This window comes from Thunnus albacares, chromosome 24 (assembly GCF_914725855.1).
Source record: "Thunnus albacares chromosome 24, fThuAlb1.1, whole genome shotgun sequence".
Classification (NCBI taxonomy): domain Eukaryota; kingdom Metazoa; phylum Chordata; class Actinopteri; order Scombriformes; family Scombridae; genus Thunnus; species Thunnus albacares.
In genome coordinates, this window is record NC_058129.1 from 690778 (window position 1) to 710283 (window position 19506).

At 39.1% G+C, this 19506-nt stretch overlaps 1 protein-coding gene across 1 annotated transcript in view; it reads right to left on the bottom strand.

Moving 5' to 3' along the window:
* LOC122976014 (midkine-B-like) overlaps positions 1-13417 on the bottom strand; it is a 32483-nt gene extending 19066 nt beyond the window's left edge. The window contains exon 1 of the mRNA XM_044344265.1: positions 13148-13417. The gene's annotated coding sequence lies outside the window, so the exon portion shown is untranslated. The remainder of the gene's footprint in view (positions 1-13147) is intronic.
* Between the last annotated feature and the right edge of the window lie 6089 nt (positions 13418-19506).

A 19506-nucleotide genomic window follows, 5' to 3' on the forward strand; every position in this document is an offset into this window, starting at 1 on the left:
GTTAGGTTTAGGCACAAAAAACATTTGGTTAGGGTTAGGGAAACATACATAGTTTGGATTAAAACGATCACTTGAAACGTGGCGTGGGCTAAAGTTACTATTTTATAAGTTAGGTAACCTTCGTAACCATGGCAACAGTAAACACCACAACAATCATAGTTACGTTTTTTTAAAAACCATTCCAACTTGCGGTTGGAAACTGGAAGTGAACAGCAGTCTCCTGTAGCTAAGTCCACTTTTTACCAACTATCTAGCCATCCACCCAACCCACCACCATCCAATTTTGTCACCTTATATTGAGATCTGAACTGTATCACTTCTCCGGGTCATAATTACTACAGCTGCTAGATGGTGTCTGTCACTCAAATATAACTATAGGTCATTTAGTCAGGATGCCTCCCATAATGAAAAACTGAAGATCAATTGAAATTCATGTCTTAGTGTGTCATTGACTGCCTGTTCCCGTACTTCCAGAACCATGTCTACTAAGTCAACATATTTTCATGCACAAGACAAACTCATGTTTCCAAATATTTTGCCCAAACACAACGGTAAATATTGGTTCTTACAGATGCCAATAGCTAGCTGTAGTGGGATCTTATTGACAGCATAGACACAACTATTGTGCCATGAGTATAAATAACAACCAAAACATACCACTGTTATCACTAATAGCATTATCCGCAATCTGCAAGATGTAGCAGCACTGCTGACTGAGACCATTTCCACACTAAACCGGCTAGATGCATCCTCTTCTCTCCGTTTTGGCCCTCCATCCAGACTAACATGGCTTTTTTCTCCCCCCAAAACGGAGCTTTGTAGATATGGCCTCCAGAGTGTGTAAATGTAAATGTGAAAATGCCGGTTTGGCATTGTCGTGTATACAGGGAAAACAGAGCTTTGTAGAAACGCTGTCATATCGGTGAGAAAATAAATGGTAGCAGTAGCATGGCATTTCATTAGAAGTGAAAGAAGAAGAAACACAAATACAATAAGAACAATGGCGGACAGCTTCATGTGAGGGTTGCTCTCTTTCTTGTCTACTTTGACAGCTTGTTTAGGGTAAAATGTAGCTATCTACCACCTCTCTTTGCCAAAACTGTTGTAATCTGCTCGCAATAAACTAAATGTCAGGAAGCCATCACAGAAGCGGTATAATTTCTTCTTTGCTGGTTTTCTGTGGCTGACTTTCTCATTTGTCCTCCGCACATGCCCAATTATCTGTTTTGGCATTTTAATGTGAACAGAGGTATGTGGAGAAACAAGCTGAAACTCCTGCTGTGCTGTCATTCCCAGGGCATCAAATATTTATGCTTTGTCACGCTTTGTCATACCTCGGCCTTGGTGACTGATATCGACACACAAGGTACCCTTTGGCATCTGTATGAGATGCGCTTGGCTTTTAACTTACTCCAATGTAAACCCATCCATGTCATTATTAGACACCACGAGACCAATGACATCTATATGAGGTGACATTTTCCTTCTTAGGAGGAGGCAGGTTGTGTGGATGGCTAGATAGTTAGGTGGCAAGAAGTGCACTTTGCTGCAGGAGACCACTGTTCGCCTCCCACTTTTAATCATGAGCGTCACATTTCCAACTGCGACACGGGACAGTTTTTTGCCATTGAGTTTACTGTCGCCATGACGACGTTTCAAGTGATCATTTTAACCCAAACCACAATCTTACCCTAACCCTAACCTAGTGGTTTTTGTGCCTAAACCTAAACAAGTGGTTTTTGTGCCTAAACCTAACCAGACCGCACCAGCTCTGAGCATGTAATATTGCCGCAAATGGGTCCATGTTGAAAGCCTGATGTGTCTCATACAAACACCAATGGGTACCTTGAGCTTCGGTACCAGACGCAGAAGGGCATTGACAAAGCGTTGGTATTTGACGACTTGGGATGAGAACATGTAGCAAAGGGTGTATCCAGCTGTGTATTTTTTCTTGTTGGGCCTTGCTGCCTATAGTTGGCCAATTCGATGCAGTGTGTGCTAGGGAAGCATGCAACAGAATGCATACAGGTATGAAAAGAGCCTACGATGAGTTCAGTGCATCCTGATAAATTCAACTAGTAATATTGCATATCTAATTCCTTATGTTTACAGCTGAACTCCAATGTGTTTAGATGAAAAACAAAACAACAAATGTCACAGTCCTGTTATCCAACCAGAAACCCTATAATTTCTCAGGACCCATCAGATTTTGTCAGGTCGTTGGTTGTGTAAAGCGCTGGGCTAAAGTTGGATTATGATTTGTTATTTTCAGATAAGGATGCTTGATTGTTACATGGCAATAGGTGTGTTTCCATCTACCTTTTTTGTGCACGTTAGTAGAAATGCTGGAAATTTGAATAAAGTCAAAATAGTGCACCATCTTTATATGCCTTACTGCACTTGATAGGAGAATCAGCACCACCAACTGTTTACTTTGATGTGCTAAACTATTAATATTCACAAAAGAGCAGTAGAGGGAAACACATTAATTTTTAATCAATTTTCTGAAATTTGGTTAAAATTTGCACTACATTTAGATGACTAATGATGATAATAATGACTAATGACACACCATAGAAAGTAAGCATTCCCTGCACAAAGACACCATCGAGACAGAGACAAGCATAAGACAATAGATAACCAAAGACCAGACCCAAGATCTACAGCCCTGTCTTTGGGGCCTTCTGATAGCTAGCTTCACTGTATGTACAGTATGTATACATGTATCATCATGGAGTACTGTTCTTTGATGCCTCTTTTCACAGGGGTTGACATTTGAATGTGGAGTATGAAACCATAAGACAGAGCCTGCAAGCATTTTTTTTTTTCAGCCATCCGGCCTACATTAGTGTCACAAACATGTGGTATAGCTACCTTTAAAGTTGCACACCCACACATACACAGGTGATTCCTCTCAAGGTAATTAGCATCGCACCTGGTAAGGTAATCAAATACATGACAACAAGTAAGCGTCCACTATTGAAACAAGAAAGAAGGCAGAAACTAATTCACCACAGGAAAATATTTCTTTAATCTAGGTATACACTGTAGACATGCAGTCATTAATGAGACAGTGAACATCAGGTTCAAAGAAAGAGCACTGGATTGTATTCCTCGTTCAAGCCATTAGGATGTTAAGTTTTAAGGGTATATATCCAAAAGCATTCTCTTTTCAATAAAGATTTTTCAATATCACCACCTTTATGACTGATTTCAATTTTTTCAACACCAATAGACTTTAGATCTTCAGTTTTGTGTCCAAAATTCATGAAATGTCTTGCCACCGGTGATGCAATATCTTTCCTTCTAATGCAACTATTATGTTCATTGAGTCTTGTTTTTAATATGCGTGAAGTTTTGCCAATGTGGTATGTATGCATTGGCAAAACAAAAGGTATATGACATTTTTTGTCTGCATGTTACCAATGACCTGATTTGATTTTGTTTTTTAGTTTATAAATCTGTGAAATGAACTGCGTGGACCATATTTTTGCATGATGTACAGGGTCTGCATGGAAAAGTACCTGTGATAAAGGGAGTTTTACTTCTGAATTCATCTGTTTTTACTAAATGACCCTCTAAGTTTGTACCTCTTTTGTAAATGATCAATGGAGGGTATTCAAAATCCAAAAAGAGTGAAAGTTGTTGTTCTGTTCCTGACCATATCATAAAGATATTACCTATAAGTCTAACAAAGTATTTGTTAAACAAAGTATTTATTATGCTGCTTATGTATATCGTCATTGTAAATGAAATCATTCTCAAAGTTGCCTTCACATGGTGCAAACAACTAGCTAAAGTAAAGGAAAATAAAGAATTCTGAGAAAATATAGATCTATCTATCGATAGATAGTTAGATAGATGTACAGCACGGGGTAAATGTTTGGCAAGTGGCCATTATAAAAGTCATTATAACTGCACTGAGGCAAATTTACTGTAAGGGCAAATGAATGTATAAGATGAACATGTACAAAATAGAAAACGAAAAGAGAGAAAGGCAAAAACATAACAGACAGTAGAAAACATGAGTGAGCAGGAGAGAAAGAGTAAACACAGTCTCATTCTAAGTGAAGTCAGTGACCAAGAAACACACTGTGACCACACTGCAGGGCATGTATGCTGTGTGTTTGTGCAAGATAAAAACCATACGAGTGTAGTAACCTATTAAGAGATAGTAGCTTGTGTCTCCTTTTTAGACGATTTCATTTGTGCTTGTTTGTTGTTTGTTTGAGATCCTGAACATTTTACATACTTGTTGTTAATATTACAATCATTTAGGGATAGGACAGTGGTACAGTACTAATGAGTTACTCAGTAACTTGTAACTACCCAACTATGTTACAATAATGCAATTGTTTTCAACAAGGAGCTTTATTAATAAATATCAATTTAGTTCATAAAACTCCAACATTTACTTAAAGGTGCAGTGTGTAGAATGTGGTGGCATCTAGTGGAACGGACTTGGCAGAAATTGAATATAATATTCATAAGTATGTTTTAATTAGTGTATAATCACCTGAAAATAAGAATCGTTGTGTTTTCGTTACCCTAGAATGAGCCCTTTATATCTACATAGGGAGTAGGTCCCCTTCCACAGAGGTCGCCATGTTGCACCGCCATGTTCCTACAGTAGCCCAGAATGGACAAACCTAACACTGGCTCTAGAGAGGATCTTACACATTTTTCACCATAGGTTCTCCTACACGCTTGGAAGGGGAGGGGGAGGGGAGGGCTATTCAGTTGGTTGCACTCTGCAACCTCACTGCTAGATGCCACTAAATCTTACACACTGATCCTTTAAGAAGGAAGCATGATTATTTGCTGTAACATCATTTTCCTAACCTCAACCTGGTGTTTCAGTTGCCTAACCTTAACCATAATTTGTTATAACCCCCTTTTTTTCCACTTTAATCATACTGTAGTTTCCATGTGCAAATATTGTAGAAAGAAATCATTTTAAAAACATTATTGAATATAATCTCAGCTGAATTGTTTCATATCAGTTGTGTTTGTGGTGTTGGACAGGAGGGTTTGTATCTGTGTGTTCAGTGGACAGACTGGTCCGGGACTTTTCTAACTATTCTGAGTCATAGGGAAACAGCTAGCCTGGCTGTGTTCAAAGGTAACAAAATGCAACCACCAATATCTCTAAAGCTCATTAATTAACATGTTATATTGCTTTCATTTAATCCGTTCAAAAATCAAGTTTAAAAATGACAATTTGCCGTTTTACGCAGGATTATGTGGCTGACTATTTTTTGTTACAGGAGGGGGCTGAACCAGATAGTTATGGATTTTACATGTGGGTATGGAGGGTCTGGGATTGTTGGAGGACACTCTTGACAGTGATGGGCTGAGGAGCAGAAAGTCACATATAGTAGTGCTGCATAACTAATTGATTAAACACTGGAATGGTCAGTGCTTTGCTTATGCTTGGTGTTTCCAAATAAAGTGGAGCAACTTTTTTTTTTATCATCTTGTATAATCATCCTGCCTTATATTGTCTTAGGGCATTTTCAGATTTGTGGTTGGTTTCAGTGGATGAGTTGGTAAACTTGACGCATTTTCCCCTTGGTTTGGTTTCTTTTCACACAGAGAAAAATCCAGGCAAATCAAGATCCATCACTACAGGCCACACTTGACCTTCATAGAGCTGCAGAGTTTGGTGATAATTCATAGTGATTTTGTTAGCGCGAGTTTGATTGATTCAGTTGATCCAGAGAAAGAAACTTATAGTCTCAATCAGCCTCTTACTATGAGTGGTGGGGTCCTACATGAGCACATTTCCTGCCCAGGCTCAGACTGTTTTGATTATTTCACGAGAGATTTCTGTACCACTGGTTTGAAGTGCGGGGGCTCAGATGGATATATATATATATATATATATATATATATAAAGGTTTATGTTTATGTAACCAACACTGTTAATCAAAAAAGCACCCACATAGTCCTGATGAAAAGATAAACAGAGTTTTGAATATTAAGCTCTTAATAAGAATAAAATATTACTTTAAGATGTTTTTTTTCCCCAAACTTTGATTGTTGCTTATTTAGCCAGGAATATTTAATGTTTTAGAGAAATACTGCTTTTTTAGGGTCTTTAATCAATCAGACCCTTCAATCATCAATCATTTTGCATACAGCCCAAGCATAAAATAAGAGACTGATTTGAAAGATGAAGAACAGGATGTGAAATTTCTATGTATTAAGCTACTGTAGTGACTGTGGAAATGTGACATACTGCAGCTACCAGAAAAAAACGCTGGTCAACAGACAGAAAAACTAAACTCCCTCGAGTGACTTTCTTCTCTCTGCTCTGATTATCTCTGTCAGAGCCTAGAGGTCCATCTGCCATAAGACACAATCAGAAAAAACACAGCAAAATCAGCCTGAAACCACATTCTGACTTTCTTATGAACATGAAAGCAGACAAAAAAAAAAAAAGATTTTTTGAGGTCACGATGGTATTAGAAGTTATTTCCGGTGGAATGAGTGTCTGGGAGAAAGGAAATTTCTTCCCTTCTTCAGTGACCGTAGTGTTTTATTGTGATGGACATGGAGTCCTCCCCCATGACCAAAATTAAATTAGGATAAATCCTATGGCCATTTAAATGATTTTATTCTGTCATTTGAGAGTCAGTTACATTATATATTATTTATTATTATATTCAGATTTACTGTAACTGAGGACAATATATCAGATCCAAAGAAATAAGACTGTAAATTGAAATGTTGTCAAATAAAAATTATAATAGCTTTATAAGTCTGGTAGTTGTTAAAATTCTAGATTTTTATTAGTTACTGCAGCAGCTCATAACCATGAATGTAATATTGTCTCTCCTTAATTTATCAAAATGGTGCTGCAGTAGATGAATACTTTTAATACTTTGAAAAATTTCCACCCATCTGTCAATGTGCCTCTACCGCCCGACAGGGTGCTGCTGCATTCTGAGTAAAGAAAGCACACCCAGTTGTGTGATAAGGGGTTATGCTGTAACTACAGAGCCAACAAATGTAGCTGATGTGCGCCTCTTCACAAATGTAACTACAACTTGGGGCTACAAAGATTCCACATGGTGACCACAAGAACTGAATCTTGACAGTCACGTGACGTGGACGCAGGTCAACAGAAAAGAATAGGCATAAAAATCGCATCTCACAATTTTAGAGCCATTATTGTTAACTAATATGTTTTGCACTATGGACCAACGTAGCTATTATACATTTTGATGTGAGACTGGGTTGGAATGAGACATGGCAAACCTTCTCATTGTCACTGTGTCACAAATTAAACCTTTATTGTAGCAATGATTTGATGCTGAAGCCACTCTTTGTTTAGAATAACAATTTGACTTCTGACACTTAGTAAACAGGTGAACACTGGCATCAAACTGGGTTACTTGAATGAGCCTCTGATGAGTAGTTCAAATCTACTTGAGTGCCATCTGAATACATGCTTCAATGGAAGGGATACAACTCAAGGAGTTAAGTTGGTCGATGCCACAAATATGCTTAAATTTGATTGCTGGCCTTGGTGTAAAATCTTAAATATTTCTTCTTTATTTTAAATGTCACAACTTCTTGTCTTTTTAAATGTATCTGAATCCTAAAAGTTTCTGATTATTTCCAGGTTTACATGAAAATATTAGAGATTTTCAATGTTGTTTCAGACTTTTAGACCCATTGTTGAACTCTACACCTGTCAGTTATGACACATGGTGACAATAATTAGTGAGTCTCAACATAGAGTAAACTACGTATTAAGTGCATTGCATAGGGAGTAGTGAATGAGTGAACAAAGGAGTGATTTCAGACACAGCCTTTGTTTTAACTCTGAATGCTCCTTTAGAATGTTTGCATGGTGCACAATGGTTTCCATGGTTACAATGGACAGCCTGATCCTGCCTTTTCTCTATGAAGAGAGGAGAGTCATTGCTGAGATAATTTGTGCCGCTTCATCATCTTTACAGAATTTTAGGGACAGCGCTGCTTTTGCTGGCATAAGTTTGGCTTTAGAGGGCTTTCTCTGCTGTGTAGAACAAGGATTACAGCAAATCACCTCTAATTTTAACTTCTGCAGAGCTGGCATTAGAAGACACAACCAATCTGACAGGAGTCACAGTTGATCATTGAAGAGCAATACAACAGACGCACATCTGCGTGCACACACGCACACACACACACACACACACAAACACTCATGCATCTCATAATAAAAGGCTGACAGTATGAATTTCTGTGGCATGTTCATTTTTTAATCTGAAAAGCCAAGTGTGCTGTGAAAAAGGCCAATTTTGCTCCCCTGCCATCCAAGTTTGGAGTTGGGATTCTGACCAAATTATCAGAAGTGAGGGAGGCTGGGGATAAGGGCTTGAGAGCTGGTGTGTGTGTGTGTGTGTGTGTGTGTGTGTGTGTCTGTGTGTGTGTGCTGTTGACTCTGTAATTAGGGATTTTGAAAAGCAGCTGAGCGGAAATGACTTATTGGTCCCTGTATGACCTACTAACTATACCAGAGAGCCAGACAGAGCAGAGAGACAGACACACACACACACACACATCTCAGCATCATCCTTAAGTAACACCCTGTCCACACAGGACACGTTTCAGCTGCCTAGCTGTGTCATCTGTCTCACGTTCAACTGATAGAACAAATACGCTTCAGTTTTAATCACTACAGCTGTCTTCAGCAGCTGCAGCCCAAAGCATCTTGTTAGGCCTCAAGTCTATTTTCGTCTGGCTTATGCACATACAGTAACTACCTACACACATTGAGTTTTGGGCTGAGTGCAGTGCTGTAGCAGAATGGAACCTACTAGCTACTAACGCAATGTTAACCTTCCAAACTCCAACACAGAATTACAATCCTTAACTAAGATTATTTACCCACAGAGTCTCACAGAGATGATGATCATTTTTTCATATTATTAAGATGAGAGTTAAAAATGGAAAGTCACTGCTGCCTTTGAATTAAGCCATCTGCTAATTTACAGACATGACTGGTTTATAAGTTGAGCTGGAGCAAGACGATGAATTTTCAACAGTGTATAGCATGTGTTGCAGAGAGATTTATCTTTTATTTAGTAATTAAATACAATGAAATAAAGAGTAAATAATCTCAGGTTTCTGGTCAGTTGTGATTCTTTTGCTAATCCACTCTATATTTCTAATTGACATTGTAGGTGTACGTGATGTGCTGTTGTGTGTAGCTTTGTATTTTGTATGGTGTGTTCCGTGTGGGGGTTTTTTTGTTGTGTTTTGTTTTGGGTTTTTTTTGTTTGGTTTATTTTGTTTTTTGGGTTTTTTTTTTTTTGGCTTTGTACTGTTTGTTGTTGTGCTGTTGTATGTTTTGATTGTGGGGGACTACGGATGCAAATTAGCTTCAAGCTAACTCAAACATTAGTCAGAATCCACATGTTGGCATAGTCTTGAAGGACCAGTGTGTAGGATTTAGTGGCATCTAGTGATGAGGCTGCAGATTGCAACCAACTGAATACAACTCCCCTCACTCTCCCCTTCCAAGTGTGTAGGAGAACCTACAGTGGCTGCAAAACTTGTGAAAAACAAGAGAGGCCCTTTTAGAGCCAGTGTTTGGTTTGTTCATTCTGGGCTACTGTAGAAACATGGGGGTGTAACATGGCGGCCTCGTTGAAGGGGATCCACCCTCTATGTAGATATAAAGGGCTCATTTTAAGGTAACAAAAACACAACGATTCTTACTTTCATTGGATAATACACTAATTAAAATATATTTATGAATATGATATTCCATTTCTGCCAAGTCCATTCCGCTAGATGCCACTAAATTAAAGATCCTGCCAGAAAATCAGTGCCCTGATGATCCAGAACCTGCAACAACATCTGGAACAAATCCTCTTCATTTACATTCTTGATATTTACAACAAGACTGGAATCATGTCAGGCTGGCCAATTACATTTTCCGATGGTATCTCAGTGGGTCTAGACTGTCATGTGTCACCTCAAATACCAGTGGAAACACTGGCCACTTCTTTTTCATGTGGGAAGCTCAGATTCCATCCTTCTCCACACAGACATTCTGAACACCACAAGACAACCATAAGTCAACACTTCCTGCAGATGTTTCACATTAAAAGTTTACCATGAAAGGAGAGGATTATTCCCGATGAGTTTATGAGCTTTTTAATGTGAAACAGACACGTTGAGTTTCATTAACCGTAGTTTAACACAGAATGAAAAAACAGTAAAGTAAAACTGACTGGAAGTAATGAGTGAATAAAACAGCATTTCTATTAAAACAGAAACAGCAAAGAGTATGGAGCAACTCTGTTGTTGTGGAAACAGCCCAGCCCATGGAAACAGGGCTGAATTACCAACCAGGCACAAAAAGCCCTGTGTTTACTGTGTGGCAAAGCATTTAATCTTAATTTTGTTTTAGACTTTGGGGCAACTGTGGCTCAGGATGTAGAGTGGGTTGTCCACTAATCAGAAGATCGGCGGTTCGATTACTGGCTCCTCCAGTCTGCATTTTGTCCTTTTGGCAAGATACTGAATCCTAAATTGCTCCTGAAGGCCATTGGTGTGTAAATGATTAGACTTTACATGGCAGACTCTGCCATCAGCGTACGAATGTGTGTGTGAATGGATGAATGTGGCATGTAACATGGACTAGAAATGTGTTATATGAATGCAGTCCATTTACCATTACCATTTAGAATAAAGTAATATGTAGTGGTGCAAGAAGTACTCAGATCCTTTACTTCAGTAAAAGCACCAATACAGAAATGTAAAAATACTCCATTACAAGTAAAAGTCCTGCATGAAAAACCCTACTCAAGTAAAAGTATCTAAGTATTATCAGCTTGATGTAAAGTATTGCAGTAAAAGTAGTGGTTTGGTCCCTCTGACTGATATATTATTATATATGACATCATTAGATTATTAATAGTGAAGCATCAGTGTTAGAGCAGCATGTTACTGTTGTAGCTGCTGGAGGTGGAGCTAGTTTACACTACTTTATATACAGTTAGCTAGTTTAGTCCAGTGGTTCCCAACCTAGGGGTCGGGCCCCTCCAAAGGGTCAGCAGATAAATCTGAGGGGTCATGAGATGATTAATGGGAGAGGAAAGAAGAAAAAACAAAGTTCTGATACACAAATCTGTTTTCAGTTTTTGGACTTTTTCTCTAATCTTTGATTTTTGCTGAAATATTGGATCATTTGAACATTTAATGAAATGAAACCAAGAGAGAAAAATCACTATTTGGTGGAGCTGTTAACAACTCATAGACATGTGAAATGTGACCCCGACTACACACTGCTTTTTGTAAGACGTCAAAAGCCAAAAAGGTTGGAAACCACTGGTTTCATCTTTAACAATGTGTTGTATTTTAAAAGCTTGTTATATTATCCATTGTGTTAATTCTGGAGTGGAGTAGAAAGTACAACATTTCCCTCTGAAATGTAGTGGAGTGGAAATATAAAGTAGCATCAAATGGAAATACTAAAGTAAAGTACAAGTACCTCAAAATTGAACTTAAGTACAGTATTAGGATAAATGTACTTAGTTACTTTCCACACTCTACTAAAACACACCAACTGACATGATAAGGACCTTAAGGTGCCTCTGCTTTATCACCTGATCTTGATATAGGAGCCCAGAAGCTCATTTTTGCCCAAAGACCCCAACGCAGGTTCATACATGTCAATACATGTCATGAAATGGACATATACAAGTGCTGAATTTATTAAGACAACAGGACAACATGGAGAAAGTTTTTCAGTTTGCATTAACAGCAAAAAGCACCAAACTATATTATAATATTATAAATTATGTATAAAAACAAAACAGACAACAGACAAGACATAAAAGAGGTTACTTGTACTTGTAGTTGTGAATAAAGCCATCAAATAAAGATCTAGTTTGTTGGGGAGGTAAATACAGGCATAATCTGAGAGTTAAAAGTCATGCACTTAAATTCATGGCTGACTGGGTCATAAATATTCACTATCATGGTTTGGACAGTTACATTTTAGGGAACTGCATCAGTCTTCCTTCCTTTCCCGTTAGTTGCCGCTCACTAGTCTGTTCTGTTGCCCAATTTGTCAGCAAAAAAGAAAAGCTAATGTTATTCTCTCAACCCTGTTCCTATCTGCCTGCCCTCTCTACCTCTCTTTCTCTTCTCTCTTTTACACACACACACACACACACACACACACACACACACACTTGTCTTTATATCCTTGTGAGGACACTCATTGACATAATGCATTCCCTAGCCCCTTACCCTAACCCTAACCATCACAACTAAATGCCTAAACCTAACCCTTACCCTAAACTGAACCTAAACCAATTCTAACCTTAACCTTAAAACCAAGTCTTGACCCTCAATTGCCCTTTGAAGTTGTGAGAACTGGCCAAAATGTCCTCACAGCACAGAAATGTCCTCACAGTGCTGATTTTCAGATGAAATTGGTTCTCTGAAAAATAAAGACATGCACACACACACACACACACACACACACACACACACAGGAAATGTGCCAAAAACAACACCACTCGTATCAGCAGATAGCAAAAACATGCATTTCCAACACAATCAAACCCTGAAAATACAATGTCACAATAGCTAATTGCTTCGCCTGCACACACTCCCCAAGTTTCCATACCTTTCTCCTACAGTGCAGGCAAAACACTCAGACACACACAGACACACACACATACACACACACACAAAAAGACAATTACAATGGGACAATTACATATAGGCTAGTAAAACCCAGCAGGCATATGATAAGTACTAATCAAAAAAAAGCGTTAGGGAAGCAGCAAAGGAAGAATGTACAGTACAGAGCTTGATATAATGTGATTTTTAATTTTTTTAATGAATGAATAATTTCTCTTAATTTTCAGCACATAACCACAGAAAACACAAATAATTATGAGTCAAAAACCACAACTTATATAACAAACAGCTGTAGGAGCTATTAGCAAACCTTTTATTATAATAGTTTTCTAAGGGTTAGTACCATAAAATTGCTGTAAAATTGCAGTGACCTATAGAGTAGAATAAACCAAGTGTGTTGATGGAGGTTCTTAAAATATGAATTTTGAAGTAATACAGCTCATAAAACTTGATGTAAAGTATTGGCTGAAATGTAGAGAGCACTTACTTGTTACCAGGTTGGAGTTGTAGAAAGACTCAGCAGAAAAGTTCTTTCACTCTGGTTTCCCATCTCTCCCTCTCTAGCCCCCCGCTTTTGTCTCCCAAACCAGTTCATTCTGGTTGCATTAGCCCCATTCACCCCACACCCTCAAAACACTATTAATCCACACACACACACACACGAACAAACACATATAGCTCACATACAGAAGAACTGACTCCTGTTACTGCACCACATTTTCCACTCTTAGACCAACTAATTAATCACAGTGTTGTCTCTGGCCTGGCTCCTTCTTGATTAAAGTCTTACTCATCTGAAATAACACAGTGTGTCTACTATAAATATGGAGCACCTCAGGGCTCTGTTCTTGGCCCTATTTGCTTTTCTTTATGTATGTATTGGCCAAATTATATGCAGTCAAGGAATTAATTTCCATTGCAATGTGGATGACACTCAACTCATCATACCCAAATTACCAACTGGGAGGCCAGGTTTGCTGCTGTGAAAAACTACATAATTTCCTGCTTCTAAATTTAAGTAGAACTGAGATGCTGATTGTTGGCCCTGCACGACACAGACACCAGTTTGATCATGTTTTTAGATTTCAGATTTCCAGCCACCAGACATGACAGAATCAAATGGTGAAAACAGCGACAATACACCACAGTGTCAGGTGAGTTATGAATTTCTAGTTTTGAAATATTGAAGTATTGTTTTTGATGCCTTTGATGAAACCTGCTTCCGGGATGCTGTAGATAGTTCTACTAGCAATCTTATTGGAGACAAAACAGCCAATCAGAATTTACCTTCTCCAATTCTCAGATGTTTGATTTTGTGGCACATTTGTAAAGCTGTGCCAGGTTAAGCAAGTGTGCAGGAAAAGTTGAACGCGCGCAGAGTGGAGAGGTTGAGAGAGAGACCATGTTAGCTAGTGTGCAGCAGTGCCAGCACACTGAGCAAGAGTTTGTGAGAAGGTATGTCAGTAAAACTGAGTGAGAGGGCACGTTAATATGGATAACAGCAAACATGCAGATACATTTATTGAGCACAGGATAGATTTTTATTTGTTCAAATGTAAATGGACGGTACTTGTATAGCACCTTTCTGGTCTTCCAACCACTCAAAGCGCTTTTACACTACAAACCACATTCACCCATTCACACACACTCATACGCCGAATGGGTACAGGGGCTACCATGCAAGGTCCCAACCTGCCTATCAGAGGAAATCTAATCATCCACACACATTCAAACACTGATGGCACAGCCATCAGGAGCACTTTGGGGTTAAGTATCTTGCCCAAGGACACATCGACATGCGGAATGGAGGAGCCAGGTATCGAACCACCGATCTTCTGATTAGTGGATGACCCTCCTGCTCTACCTCCTGAGCCACAGCCGCTTCAAGAAATATGAGATCAGTGCTAGTATTCACTAGATTGATGTTACACGCACACGCCATAATATCAACATACGGAAAGCAGCTGGCCAGGGTGGTGTTTCAGGACAGCTTCGTGGAGACTGCTGAGTTAGCTGACATGTTAACAAATATTTTCAACCTGTCCCTGGCACAGTGCATTGTCCCCACATGCCTTAAGACATCCAAAATAGTGTCAGTTCCGAAGCAGACAGCAATAACCTGCCTCAATGACTACAGGCCAGCGGCATTAACACCAGTAATCATGAAGTGCCTGGAGAGATTGGTCCTTAGGCACATCAAGGCTGCTCTCCCACCCACCCTGGACCCACATCAATATGCATACAGAGCTAACAGGTCAACAGATGATGCCATTTCCACAGCCCTCCACACTGTACTGCTCCACCTTGAACAACGAGGAGCATATGCACAGCTGCTGTTTGTGGATTACAGTTCTGCATTTAACACAATCATACCCAGTAAACTGTTCACCAAGCTGTCCAACCTAGGCTTTGAACACAACATCTGCCTTTGGATAAAGGACTTTCTAACAGACTGGCCACAGTCAGTCAGGATGGGCCCCCACCACTAGGTTTGTGGAGAAAGCCCAGTATTTGTATTTGTATCTACATTTGTTGAGGCAGCAAAATTATTTATATTTGTATTCAAATAAAAGTGAAAATAGGCAGACGACTGCACTGACTACTGAGCTAAAATTCTGCTCATTGCACCTGCATAGACAGACCTGAAGGTATTTATACACCCATAACACAGAGACAGCACAGCATGTAACATGTAGGGAAGACCTTCAAAGGCGATTATTGCTTTGCACTTTTCATTTATTGCCAATTTTTTACAACCTAACTTTTTGGAAAGGAGAAGTGGAACAACAGGTTATGGAGAGTCCCTTGAGAGCACTTAACGCCTGTCAGTAGCTCAGCTTTATCTCTGGGCAACACCCCCAACTCCAGGAGTGATGTCCAACTAAGGAAATGTGCGTCATGTAGCAGGTGGATGTGACTCCCCTCATTGAGACCTGCTGATACACGTAACAGCAGAGAAGAGGAGAGACTGAGAAAGCAATGTAACCGACCTGCACGTTGGTATGATTTTTTTTTTCTTCCCAAAAACAAATAATTTTTAAAATATCTGTAGGGAATAAATGTTTGTAAAAAACCCTCTATTTGTGCTTTGCCGAATAACATTTTTGGATTCGTGTATACCCCTACCCACCACTCTTCCACTCACTCAGCACAGAGGCTTCACAAGGCTGTGTGCTGAGCCCCTTCTTTTACTCTCTGTACACTTATGACTGTATACCAATTCATAACACGAACACAATTATTAAATTTGCAGATGACACAATAGTGGTGGGCTGATCACTAAGGGCGATGAGTCTGCTTAAAGAGAGGAGGTACAGAGGCTGACAGATTAGTGTGCAGAAAACAACATGGCACTTAACACTAAAAAAACAAAAGAACTTATCATCGACTTCGGGAAGAAGCAGGATGACCACCCCCACTGCACATAAACGGAGAGAGAGTGGAGAGAGTCTCCAGTTTCAGGTTCCTGGGCACCCACATTTCAGATGTTCTCACATGATCAACCAACATAAACTCTCTGGTTAAGAAAGCACAACAGCGGCTCTACTTCCTGAAACACTCAGGAAAGTCAACCTGTCACAACAGCTGCTGGTGTCCTTTTACTGCTGCTCCATTGAGAGTGTTCTTGACACATGGGATCCTGGTGTGGTATGGCAACAGCTCTGTGGCTGACAAGAGGGCTCTGCAGAGAGTCATCAAAACAGCCCAGAAAATTGTCAACACACATCTGCCTGCCCTGGAAGACACATATACGTCCCGTTGCCTGTGGAAGGCATCTTGCATCTTAAAAGGACCCCTCTCACCAGGTCCATCACCTGTTTGACCTTCTGCCCTCAGGAAAGCACTACATGTCCATCAAAGCATGCACCACAAGACTAATGAACAGTTTTTACCCCAAAGCCATCACCACACTGAACTCTGCTCTGAAAGCACACCCCCCCATAGACAACTCTTATACTGTACAATACTGTGCAATATTGTCACTTAATTCTGTGCAATACTTTTTATTTATATATTATATTCATACTGTGCAATATTGATATTCTATTACACATATGTAGGTAAATGTGTACGCATGTTTGGATTTTGGTGCGCGTGAGATGAACAGGTTTTATTCTTTATCTTGTATATTGAGCTCCACTTAGGCAGTGCACCGGAATTTCGTTGTATAAACCAGTACAATGACAATAAAGGAATTCTATTCTAATCTATTCTATTACTTTGTGTGGAAATCTCAATACATACCAAGAAGGAGTACCGTAGCTCATTATATATATCAGGCCGAACCTTCGTGGTCCTTCACAGTCCTGATGGCATCCTTCCCTGGCTGTTGCTGCTTGTGTTTGTTGTTGTTGTTGTTGTTGTTGTGATTTTTTTCTTCTGCCCCCCCCTCCCCCTTTCCCTCTCTCTTTCTCTCTCTCAACCCAACCGGTCAAAGCAGATGGCCGCCCACCAAGAGCCGGGTTCTGCTTGAGGTTTCTACCCGTTAAAGGGGAGTTTTTCCTTACCGCTGTCGCCAAGTGCTTGCTCATGGGGGAATTGTTGGGTCTCTGTAAATTAATGAGTACGGTCTTGACCTGCTCAATGTGAAAAGTGCCTTGAGATGACTTCTGTTGTGATATGGCGCTATATAAATAAAAATTGATTGATTGATTGATTGATATGAAAGGTAGCTCATGTCTGTCATGGTTGCTATTACATTTCCAACTATATGTCACTATAAAATTGCAATCACATTTTCTGATGATGTTAGCATTATATGTATTCAGCTATATATCATGAGCAAATTAACCTTTTAAGTTATTCAATTAAACACTTTGTTGACATTGTTTTATTACTTTATCGTATGGGGTAATTTCCGGGAAATACTGTTGTTCAATGTCTAGCATCTATTTCTAGCATCTATATATAAATATATAATGTTCCTCAGCCTTGGCATTGATTCTACAAGTCTCTGGAACCCTTCTGGAGGGATGAACACCATTCTTTCAAAAGATATTCCCTCATTTGGTGTTTTGACAATGGTGGTGGAGAGTATTTTCTAACAAGTCAGTCCAAAATCTCCCATAGGTGTTCAACTGGGTTGAGATCTGGTGACTGCAAAGGCCATAGCGTATAATTCACATCATCTTCATACTCATCAAACCATTCAGTGACCCCTCGTACCCTATGAATCGGGGCATTGTCATCCTGGAAGAGACCACTCCATCAGGATAGAAATGTTTCATCATAAGATAAAGGTGATGACTCAGAACAACTTTGTATTGATTTGCAGTGACTCTTCCCTCTGAGGGGACAAGTGCACCCAAACCATCTCAACCAAATGCGCACAATGTTATTTAGCCAAAGTAGGACATGTTCCTGTTTAGTTTTACAGAGGATTTTGTTCAGTTGTAGTAACTTCAATTGGGAAAACTTAGCATACCACTGAAGAAGTACAAAGGAATTTTAAAAGATGCATGGGAGCAGCACACTGATGATGTCAGAGAGCTGTGATTGGTTGATTGCAATGTTGGTCCAGGAACACAATGTTGGATGTTGATCCAGGAACACTACTTGGCTAAATCACGTTGTGCCAAAATGCCCCCCAAAGCATAACAGAGCCACTAGATCCCCTCATTGTAATGGTCAAGCATTCAGACCTGTACCAGTTTTCCTTGAATTTGTCACCCGTCTGTATGATATTGGGCTATACATATAAAACTGACTTAGTGTCATAAGACAAAGCACTCTGTGGGCCATCAGATCAGAAGTTATAGGTCTTCCTTTCATTGCTATGTGTGCTTGACACGGATAAAATGTTCAATGAAATCACATGTACAACTTTATTTTCAGTTGGTATTTGGTGTTTGTGTACAGATCCACATCAGCAAATGATAAAAGCACCAATCATACCACAGTGTTAGCAGGGAGAATCCTTTCCAGCTTTTGTTGTTTCTTTGATCATTGTGTATCTTGTCTTATCAGAAAAGACTGAATCAGTCCATGTCTCTTCTTTCATGTTATACCCATAATTTGGAGTTTATCTGCATCAAGGGAGACCAAAGACATAAAAAAGCAAGAGAAAAAGAAACTATAATGTATCAGTGAAGCTTTGATGGCATTTAAACAGGCCAAGAGGCATGGTGTTAGACTTCCTTTGATTAAGATTAAAAAAAACAAAAAAAAATCCAGCTGAAGCTTACACAAAAAGAACAACTATAAGCAAAACGGAGGATTTAAGTGATAATTAAAATAATGAAAATGTATGTGGAAAGTATTGTGGGCACACAACAAGTTGCTGTATTTAACAAGTCCTCCCAACAAATTACATTGTTGGTCCATGGCCTACAGAACGACACATACAGTATAAGTGTTTTCAATGACCCTGTAAATTACAGCCTGGTAGTTAAATAATAATTACCCTGTCATTTCTCTATGGCTAAAATGAAATCCAAATCAAGTGCCAAAAAAGTTGGAAATTGTTCTGGAAAATTTACATAAATATACAAATAATTACCCAGTAATTTCTCCTCAATTTAAACAAAATAGAAAATACCTAGTCTGAAACAGGTTGGACATTTCCTTTCATCCAATGCTGAATATGAATATATCTGAATTTTTTAATGAAATAGTCTGCATGTAGTCTTGATTGTATCTTTTTTTTTAGCATCAAGATAAATTAAAGTTGCAAGTTTATCTGACTAATCACCATGGTGGGCCTATAACCTTAAATTAAATGATAGGTGACTTTATATGAAAAGAACACTGAAAGTAATCATTTACATACCAGTTATTTCAGTATGCTATGCAGTATGATTTGGTTTTTCAGAGGAAATGTCACCATCTTTCCATGTATTTGCTGTT